This window comes from Tenrec ecaudatus, unplaced genomic scaffold (assembly GCF_050624435.1).
Source record: "Tenrec ecaudatus isolate mTenEca1 unplaced genomic scaffold, mTenEca1.hap1 Scaffold_1228, whole genome shotgun sequence".
In the NCBI taxonomy this organism is placed as follows: Eukaryota; Metazoa; Chordata; class Mammalia; order Afrosoricida; family Tenrecidae; genus Tenrec; species Tenrec ecaudatus.
This window is the reverse complement of record NW_027457791.1, coordinates 42501-52500: the sequence shown is the minus strand read 5'-3', so window position 1 is coordinate 52500 and position 10000 is coordinate 42501.

Below are 10000 nucleotides of genomic sequence, written 5' to 3'. Positions count from 1 at the left end.
TCCATCCGCCAGCTCTCTTCACAGAGGAAGAGGGCCTGGCTGCGGTGTAGAATTCGGCTTGCCCTTGCACATGTGCTCTATCTATCCATCTATCTATCTATATCTAATATATCTATCCTCGCTGCTGTGCGCCTTCCCCCGGCGTGGGTCTTTGTGACCCCAGCGGCTACCTTGAGCCAAAGGGGTCGGAGAGGTCTTGTTTGAGCGAGCGAGCAAGCTAGCGAGCACTCCAACCCTGACTGTAGAGGTCTAGTTCTAGTTCTAGGGGGTGGGGGACCACCAGGTGCAGCTGAGAGTGAGCAAGCTTTATACCCCTGAGCTGTGTCTGCCTCTGTTATTTTCCATCTCTCTCTCCCCCCCCCCCCCCCCCCCCGCTGTCCGATTTAGCCTATGGAACCCGGGGTTCGTTGTAGGGGGCTGTCCTTCCTCCCGCCCCCCACCGGGGGTGAACATTCTTGGGGGGTGTTGCAAAGGACGCCTGGCCAACACAGGCCAGGCAGGGGAAAAGTTCAGCGGCGCCTATTAGCGAGGTCTGTATTAATTACGTCAAGGTGGCCCGGGCGGGCGGGGCGTTTTCATTAGGTTTCCAGGGAAGGCAGAGAGGTTGGGGGCGGGCGAAGCCCTGATGTCCAACAGGCGGGTGGATGTGACTTGCGGGAGGGGAGGCGCGGCACGGCACGTCCGCCACCGTCTCTGTTGCTCGCCTTGGTTTTCATTGAGAGGCCCACACGGGAGGGGGTGGGTTCATGCTCAGGTGGCGAAGAGGTTTTCCTTTCACTTATAGAAGGGGTGGCGAGCGTGCTATGTTGGGCGGTGTGATCCGGCTTACTGTGCCAAACCTGGCCTTACATTAAGAAGAGTTGGGGTGTGATAAGGTCGTGGTTTGGGTCCGGTGGGCAGAGAGAGAAATGCGTCTGCCAGCAAGCCCCAGGCTCTCTCGCTCTCTGGCGGTGTTGCCCCACTGTGTGACTGCCTTAGCTAGTTGTCTGCCTCCAATTGTGAGCTAATGTCTACAACCTGTGTGTGGGGGCGCCCGACCCATGGATCCTGCCGTTAAAGCTTGATTTTTTTTTTTTCCTTCTCCCCCTTTCAGATGTGCGTTGCCGTGCCGCTGGCGTTGATGGTACACGTCGCTGGAGCTCGGTGATCTGGCTAAGCGTGGGGGGACCCAGCTGGCTGGCTGCCTGCTGCCTGCTGCCTCCGGCTGGACGGAATGCATCGCTCTCTGGAAGACTCTGCTCTGCAGTCTTGCTTCCTTGACCTTGGACGGAGCAGCCGTTGCAAGAGGAAGGATTTCCAGGCTATTAACTATTTAATGGAAGTGATTCAAGCTGAGCCGCGCTCCCCCGTCCCCCGGGTGCATTGCATCGTTGTGGACTAAATTAGCTGTTACATTACTTCGCGTTTTGTGTGTGGTTGGTAGGTAGGTAGGTAGGTAGGTAGGTAGGTAGGTAGGTAGGTAGGTAGGTAGGTAGGGTGGGGGATAGGGGAGGTAGGTAGGGGATAGGGGAGGAAGGAAGGAAGGTAGGGGATAGGGAAGGAAGGAAGGAAGGAAGGAAGGAAGGAAGGAAGGAAGGAAGGAAGGAAGGAAGGAAGGAAGGAAGGAAGGAAGAAGTGAGAGTGGGAGTTAGGTGGGGAGGTGAGTTAGGGCATAGGTAGGGTAGAGTGAGAGTGAGTGTGAGAGTTGTTGGGGAGGTAGGTAGCACATAGGTAGGTAGGGTAGGAAGGAAGTGAGAGTGGGAGTGGGAGTTAGTTGGTGGGGAGGTTAGGGTAGCGATGAGGGGGAGTTAGGTGGCAGGCAGAGGCAGCACGATCCGGTGGCTGTGATGTCATTGTGAAAGTCGGCCCTTGACACACACGAGGTTTTTTTTGTGTCGCTCGCTTGCTCGCGTGCCCGGGTCGGGCGTTCCGGGCCACGGGGCGCGAGGGCGGGGAGGTTGGACCCTTGTCGCCCGCTCGCTTCACCTGGTGGCCCGGTGTGCGTCCCTGGCCGAGTCTGCCGTGTTGAGGGGGTCGTCTGTGTCTGTCTGTGTGTGCTGCGTCTGTGGGTGTCCCCGCTGCCCGACAGGCGCGCGGGCGGGCCAGCCAGCCAGCCAGCCAGCCAGCCGTGCGCATCCCGTCTGTCTCTCCCTGCCGGCTAAGAGGCTCGCGGGCGCGCCTGTCTCCCTGTCCCTGGGTCGGCTCGGGTCGACCAGGGCGGCGGAGAGTGGCGAGGGAGAAGAGAAGAGAAGAGAAGGAAAGAGTGGAGGAGCGTCCGGGGGCGGCGGCCCGAGTTTGCCGGGCGAGGCCGGCCGGGCGGGGGGGTTGGTGGCGCGCGCGCGCCACCAACCCCCCCGCCCGGCCGGCCTCGCCCGGCAAACTCGGGCCGCCGCCCCCGGACGCGAAAGGTGGGTAGACCAGCAGCCTCGGAGAAGATATCTTGTCTTCTTCCTCGTCGCCGCTAGGGGGAATCGTCGGGCGTTTCCCCGGTCCGGGCGAGCCTTCGGCCACGCGCGCATGCGCGCTGTGGCGCTACCGGTGGGCCGACCACCGCACCGCTCCCCCTCCTACTCTCAATCACTCCGATCCTTTCCTCTGAGAGCCTAGAGAAGGCTCTCCTGCGTGAAGTTTCTGTGTGTGTGTGTGTGTGTGTGTGTGTGTGTGTGTGTGTCTGTCTGTCTCTCCCCCCATCCATCCATCCATCCCTCCATCCCTCCATCCGTCCGTCCGTCCATCCATCCATCACTTCTCTTCACAAAGGAAGAGGGTCTGCGTGGCGAGAGGAGGGTGGGAAGGGAGGGCGTATGTTTGAACCTTCAGCCCCTTATCCCCATATGTACGATGGCAGGCAGTGAATAATAAAACCTAAGCGTGACAAACACAATGTGATGCTTCTGTCCGTTTGATGGGATTGATCCGCTTCAAACAGAGGGCACCAGGGGTGGTGAGTTAGTAGGTTTGGGGCGGGCAGAGGTGGTGGCTCTGCTGCTGCTGCTGCTGCTGCTGCTGCTGCTGCTGCTGCTGCTGCTGCTGCTGCTGCACGATTGCATTGACTAAAGCGTGGTTCAAGGCACTCCTGAAACTTGACCTGGTGGCCCTGGTACTGTACGCACACGCACACACACCACGCTCTTGCTCTTTTCCTTCAGGGATTTGAAGTTCCTGAAGACAGGACAGATTGCTCCTCCCCTGGCTGAGAGAGGGAGGGAGGGAGGCAGGTTGGTGGTGGTAGTTGGTGGTGGTGGTGGTGTGTTATGTGGGGTGTGTGTGTGTGTTTGTGAATCATGGTGTAAAAACACACACTCTGCCCGCCTGTCCATCAGTCCGCCTTCCCATGAGAAGCCAAAAAGGACCCATGGAGGCAGGCAGAACCCACTTCTTCGAATGGATTTAGGTCTCTCTCCCACCATCAACCTAGAATGGAAGCTCCAACTGAATCCACTTCACTCACATGCAGACTCAAAAACGGATGGATCTTGGACTTTCACTCGCTGTCCCTGAGCGTGCCTTCAGTGGCTATTATTTTGTCATGTCTTACACTGTTGGACGTCTCCCTTCACCCACTTTGCTGTTGTCCTTGCCCCAGGGGTGAGATGATCTCATTCCATCTTGTAACGCTAGTGCTCAGATGAGGACTCTCCCTCCTTCCTCACGCAGGCACCTTTGTCCATATTCTTTAGCTTCCTTCCTTTCAAATGTGTGTTTTCTAGCGGCCTAGACACTGGGCAGCCTCCTTCCATCAGTCCCTCCCTCTGTCCCACCGTCTGTCACTCGCTGCCTGCCTGCCTGCCTGCGTTCTTCCTGACTTTCATGAAAAAGCTCTCAAGTCTTTCTACGACCGACGAGTGTCAGGCCTCAGGCCTTTCCTCCTCTTGAAGAAGAGTTTCTTTCTTCCCCTCTTCCATTCCATTCCTATATTCTTGAGTTTTTGCTTTTCCCCCTTTAAAAAATAAAAACAGGAGACCAGTCAAATGACTTGCTGGGGTGGGGGGTGGACACACACACCACACCACACACACACACACACACACACCCTACCTACACCTGACTAGCCATCCAACAAACAAAGCACACACACATACCGGGTGCCTAGGATGTTTGCCAAATTCTCCCTCACCCCTTGTAAGCACTCGGTTGGTTCCCAATCCACTCCGCTCATAGGGCGGTGCGCCCCCTGTTCTCATCACGACAACTGCTAGAGATTCACGAGGGCGGTGTGTGTGTTTATTTTCTGGGATCGGAGCCGCCGCTTTTGGACTGAGTCCCAGTGCTGGCGGTTGGAAGCTCCAGCTCCACTAGATGGGCCAGCAGGACCCAGCCGCGATTCTGAAGACCCCTCAGGCCTCCCTCTTCCGTGACCATGCGGGTGGGTGGGGGTTGCAGTTCCCGACGGGCTCCTCTGGATCGATCGCCGCTCGCTCCCCACTCCCTTCCCCATCCCGGCCTGGGCGTCCCACACACAAGCAACCTCTAGTTCACTTGCCCGAGTTAGGGTCAAAGTCCAAACTAAGATGAACAACAGAATAAAAAAAAAAAAACAACCGAAAAACCGGTCGCCCTGAGGCCAACGGTGGCTCTCTAGCCAGAGACCAGGGGATTGAGATGCTAAAAGAGCTGGCTTCATATGTTAATCAAGCCCCGGCCTTCCTTCCTGCCTTCCTTCCTTCCTTCGGAGCCTTTTCAGGTGGGTGGGTGAGGGGGCGGGCTTGGGGCTGCTGGGTGGCTGGGTGGAAGGGAGCTAGGCGGCAGGCCTGCAGGTCTTAGGTTTCCCCTGGACCCCTGAGGATTCTCCCCTCCCCCCCCACACACACTCCCCCTTCTGCGGATTTCAGCATTTGAGAGACACAAGTCCTCCCATGAAGGCCCCTAGGAGATTTCATTCCTACCGGGATGGTTGGGGCCCATACCACTTATCACAATCCAGCCAGCCAGCCAGCCAGCCAGCCAGCCAGCCAGCCAGCCATTATGTCAAGTACATTTGTTCGTTTGTTGCCATCATCATTCTCAAAACATTTAGTTTCTGCTTGAGCCCTTGGTATCAGGTCCTCATGGTTCCCTTCCCTCCTTGATACTCCTCCCTCATTAATCCTTGATAATTTATAAATTATTATTATTTTGTCATCTCTGATACTGTCGGGCGTCTCCCTTCACCCACTTTCCTGTTGTCCTACATACTTTTGTATTTTTCTTTTTAAAACATTTTATTAGGGGCTCATACAACTCTTATCACAATCCATACATATACATACATAATTATATAAAGCACATCTGTACATTCTTTGCCCTAATCATTTTCAAAGCATTTGCTCTCCACTTAATCCCTTTGCATCAGGTCCTCTTGTGATCCCACAGGCTGGTGTGATTCTTCCATGTGGGCTTTGTTGCTTCTGAGCTAGATGGCCGCTTGTTCACCTTCAAGCCTTTAAGACCCCCAGACACTATCTCTTTTGATAGCCTGGCACCATCAGCTTTCTTCGCCACATTTGTTTATGCACCCGTTTGTCCTCGTTCCATCTTTTAATAGATCCTTCATGTCTTTCTGCCGAAATCGGAGGGGTCATTGATTGGGCCCACATGTTGTAAGTAACTAACGCTGGGGCAGAAAGAGACACACCCCCCCCTCCAATCCAACAAACAAAAATCCAATGTATAGATCAATAACCACTTATTGATTAAGTGGTTGATGGGCCATGGCTGGAGGTGGGTGGGGGGTACAGGGGGTGTGTGCAGGCAGGCTGAAACACCTTAGTAATTGATAAATAACCTGCTGAATTTGGCTTCTGTCATTTTGGCTGAGGCTTGACCCACACGCACATGGTCCGCCCGACCAAGCAGTTTTGAGATAAGCAGTGGCTAGGGACACCTCAGCCTGAGGACTGCAAACATTGGGAATTCTCCCCCAAACGTTCCCACTTCGAGGAACTGAACTGCGTGTGTCAACGATTGATCACCCTGCTGGTGGTTTGATGGTGGCTAAAAAGCTGAGTGTGTTCTGCTGTGCTCTCGGGACCCACTGACTCCTCCCGGGTTGCCCATTCACCCGCTGGCTTTCACTAAAAGCTCATTTGATTGATTGGAGTGTGTGGCTTTTTGGACTGTCTTGGAAACCAACCGGGGCTACAATTCTTCTCAAGGGGACAGAACTGCCACCAAACCCATCATGACTGGCTGGCAGCGGCGGCGGCAGGTTTCCTCTCCAGGGAGATCACAGTTGCAGGGGGTGGGGTGGGGGAAACCATCCGAAGAAGAGCTTACAATGTGGCTCCAGGAACCTCTGACTGACCCCAAGCAGTCAGGAGATGATGCATGACCACCGTGTGTGTGTGTGTGTGTGTGTGTGTGTGTGTGTGTGTGTGTGGTGTGTGTGTGTGTGTGTGTGTGGTGTGTGTGGTGTGTGTGTGTGTGGTGTGTGTGTGTGTGTGTGTGTGTGGTGTGTGTGGTGTGTGTGTGTGTGGTGTGTGTGTGTGGTGTGTGTGTGTGTGGTGTGTGTGTGTGTGGTGTGTGTGTGTGGTGTGTGTGTGTGTGTGTGTGTGGTGTGTGGTGTGTGTGTGTGTGGTGTGTGTGTGTGTGTGGTGTGTGTGTGTGGTGTGTGTGTGTGGTGTGTGTGTGTGGTGTGTGTGTGTGGTGTGTGTGTGTGGTGTGTGTGTGTGGTGTGTGTGTGGTGTGTGTGTGTGGTGTGTGTGTGTGGTGTGTGTGGTGTGTGTGGTGTGTGTGTGTGGTGTGTGTGTGTGTGTGTGGTGTGTGTGTGTGGTGTGTGTGTGTGTGTGTGTGTGTGTGTGTGTGTGTGTGTGTGTGTGTGGTAGCCCTTCCTTGAGGAGTGATGATCGATTTCCATTCAGAGCAGCCACTGAGGACTATCCTACCTGAGTTCTCCTTATCCCACCTAACACCCACATGCCCACCCATCACCTGCCACCCCCGCAATGCAATCCAATTCTTACCCAAACTTTTTGGTTGGTTGGTTGGTTGTAGGGGGAAGATCAGGTGTTTTGTTTTGTTTTGCTTTTAAACCATTTAAACTTGCATTTCAGCCGCATGTCATACCAACAATACGGCCATCCTATCCTGCTCAGAATAATAGGACGACAATGGTCATCCCATTTGATTCTACAGCATTCTCTTCTTCCCTGTAGCTTTGATGATGATGATGATGATGATGATTTTCTAATCGTGGCAATACTAGACTAGACTAGACACAACAGAGCATTCTGCAATCACAACAACTTTCTTTCCTGTGTCTCTCCGGCAGGCAAACTTTTGAGACGGAAGAGCCGGTCTCATAACTCCCTACTCCCTAAAAACACTTTTAAAGGTATTCGAGAGCCAGACGTATGTCTATTTTTACAGGCAGATGAAATCACCATTGTCGACTGAATCTCCTTTCAGATGGCTTTCCGGGAATCCAGGAGAGATGATCACTTCGGGATCAGTGACGATAACAACTGGAAGATGGAGGGAGGGTGGGGGTGAAAAGGGGTGAAAAGCGGTGAAAAGCGGCGGCGGCGGCGGCGGCGGCGGCGGCGGCGGCGGCGGGCCGGGTCTAAGTTAGGCGACTGTCCGGCCGACGACGCGCTCTTGCCGGCTAGAGACGCACATTCGTCCCGCCGCCGCGCTTCCGGCCGGTTGTCGTCCGCCACCTAGCGTTCACTTTCACTTTCTCTCCGGAGCTCTGTCGCCAACGCGAAGGGACCGGAGCGGCCTGTGTCGCCGCCGGCCCCCGAGTTCCAGGACGCCGGCGGCGGCGGCCGCTGCGGCGGCGGGCCGGGTCTAAGTTAGGCGACTGTCCGGCCGACGACGCGCTCTTGCCGGCTAGCGACGCACATTCGTCCCGCCGCGCTTCCTGCCGGTTGTCGTCCGCCACCTAGCGGTCACTTTCACTTTCTCTCCGGAGCTCTGTCGCCAACGCGATGGGACCGGAGCGGCCTGTGTCGCCGGCCCCAGAGTTCCAGGACGCCGGCGGTGTCACTTGTGTCGTCCCGGCGGTGACAGAGCGCCGGCCCGGGAGCGGTGGCCCGAGCTTGTACCTGCAGCCTTACGGGTTGGCGGGCTTCACTGCCGCCTCTGTCACTGGTGTTTGTCGGTCAGCACTTGGTCGACCAGCACAGGGCGCTCAGCCGCCCGAAACTCACTCACTCACCCACCCGTCCGGAGGCCGGACCGCCCGAAGCGGTGCTTGAATTTTTCCAGGAACCCACTTGTGGCCCGTGGAACGGCCCTGGTGGCTCAGTCGCACGGAAATTCGGTGTTTACTACCCGGGCCTGGACACTGCCCGCCCGGCAACATGGCAGGCGGCGCTTGAGGGTTTCTCAAGTCCCCACTGTGGGTCCAGGGACCGGCCTTGGTGGCTCGCGGTCACCCGGCGAGTGGCGGTTCGCTCCTCGGCGACTCCCGAGTCCCCTGGCTCCTCGGGCGGAGCCTAAGAAAAATGTCCAAGTTCCTCACATATGCTTCCACATCGGTGGCCGGCCGCGCCGATGTGCGGGACCTCCGGTGTGCGGCACCTGCGTCGCGCGAGGGCACGCTGCCCCTCTTCCCCCCCACTCGATTCTCAGGAGGTTGACCAGAGGGCCCTAGGACCTCCAGGAGTGAGTGCTATGGGGTCACTGTGGCAGGCCTTTGGCCGAAACGCGGTTCCGGGGGGTGCCCCGTGGGGAGAAGCCACCACCCCGTCTCCTGGCGTGGTATTTCTTTCGCTGAACTCGGTCATTTTGGGCCACCAGATAGGTGCTGACACGCTCATCTTCAGTGGCGCTCACTGAAGAGGTCGGTTTGATGCTCTGGACATGTGCGTTGGTTCCCTGGGTCGCCTTTGGGTTACCGATGGCCCGTGGCGCGCGGTCCCTTCGATCCCGCGTGAGTCGCCCGCTTTGAGGCCCGTGCGCCGGCTCTCGCGAGTCCAGCTGTGTCCCGACCCTGTGGTGCTGTGCTCCTCTGGCCTCCAGTGCTCTTGAGGGTGGCGGGACTCACAGAGAGGTTGGCGGGATGGGTCTTCTGTGCTCCCCGCGCTCTCTGCCCGCTGCAGGCATCCCGGGCAGCCGTGCCAATGCTTAGCGGAGCGCCTTCCACGCCCCATGGGCTCCGTCTCCCGTGTCAGGCACTTTCCGTGTCCTTTTGGCGGCTGTCCTTCAGTGGCCCTGGGTGTGGGTCTGGCGGAGGCAGAAACCGGGCCTTTTTCCTTCCCTGACCTCCCCCAGCACCCGACAGGGTATTTTGTTTTTTTTCCTCTCGGTCTCTCGAGTGACTTGGATTTTGAACGCAACCCCGATCGATGTGGTGCTGTCGCGCTCTCCCGAGCCGGACCTAAGCCGCGCCAGACGAGGGACGGACATTCATGGCGAATGGGACCGCTCCTCTCGCTCTGTCCGCGGGCCCCTAGCCTCTTCTCCCACCACTCGCTTGTTGGTGCGTGGGCGAGGCAGGGGTGCGGAATCCGGTTCGCCCTCGCACGCTCGCTCCTCTTGCCTCACGGCGTGGGCTTGCTGGGCGTGCGTGGGTCTGTCGGCCCGAGCGGCCATCCCGCGCTCGTTTGCTTGGCGATGGGTCTTCCCCGTGGTGGGGATGGTCTTTCCCTCCTCCTTCACCGTGCGCCTGCCGAGGTCCGCACGGGGTTGTGCCTGGATCGGCCCTTTGCCGGTGCCCCTGGAGCGCTCCAGGTTGTCCCTTCAGGTGCCTGAGGCCGAGCCGCGGTGTCGTTCCCGTATCTGGTCGTTTACCCCTCTGGCCCACCACCGCCCTGGTGCCGTTGGGTGCGTGCTGTGCCGGTTCTCTTGGAGCCGGAAGCACTCTGGGGGGTCGAGACGGTGTGTCGAACCCCGTGGGGGGTTGGGTGCGTCTCGCCGGAGGCGTTGCCCTCTCTGCCGTGTGTCCCAGCGCTCTCTGGGAAGCCGTGTCATCTCGCCTTTAAACCCTGGACACATGTGAGATCTCCCCCGTCATGGGAGTGCTTGCGAGAGCGGGCTGGGAGGTCGCATGCTGTGTCTGCCCGGTGTCTCGTGGGAAGTCGCAAAAACCCCGTTTGGG